Below are 214 nucleotides of genomic sequence, written 5' to 3' on the forward strand. Positions count from 1 at the left end.
CAATCCAGAGTGACGGCTTCTAATTAAGATAACCAAACTCACAGGAATTCTTTGGATTAAAAAAAAAACCTACTAAAGATTTAAAGAGCAAACTTTTCTTATATGATAAATTATGTGTGTTAATGGTTATTTGCAAAACCTTTTCTTGTTGGTAAGAGTAAATATGACTGTGATGTGCTAAAGGAAAATAATAAAACAGACAATACAGAAGAAG

Source organism: Astatotilapia calliptera, chromosome 23, assembly GCF_900246225.1.
Source record: "Astatotilapia calliptera chromosome 23, fAstCal1.2, whole genome shotgun sequence".
NCBI lineage: Eukaryota > Metazoa > Chordata > Actinopteri > Cichliformes > Cichlidae > Astatotilapia > Astatotilapia calliptera.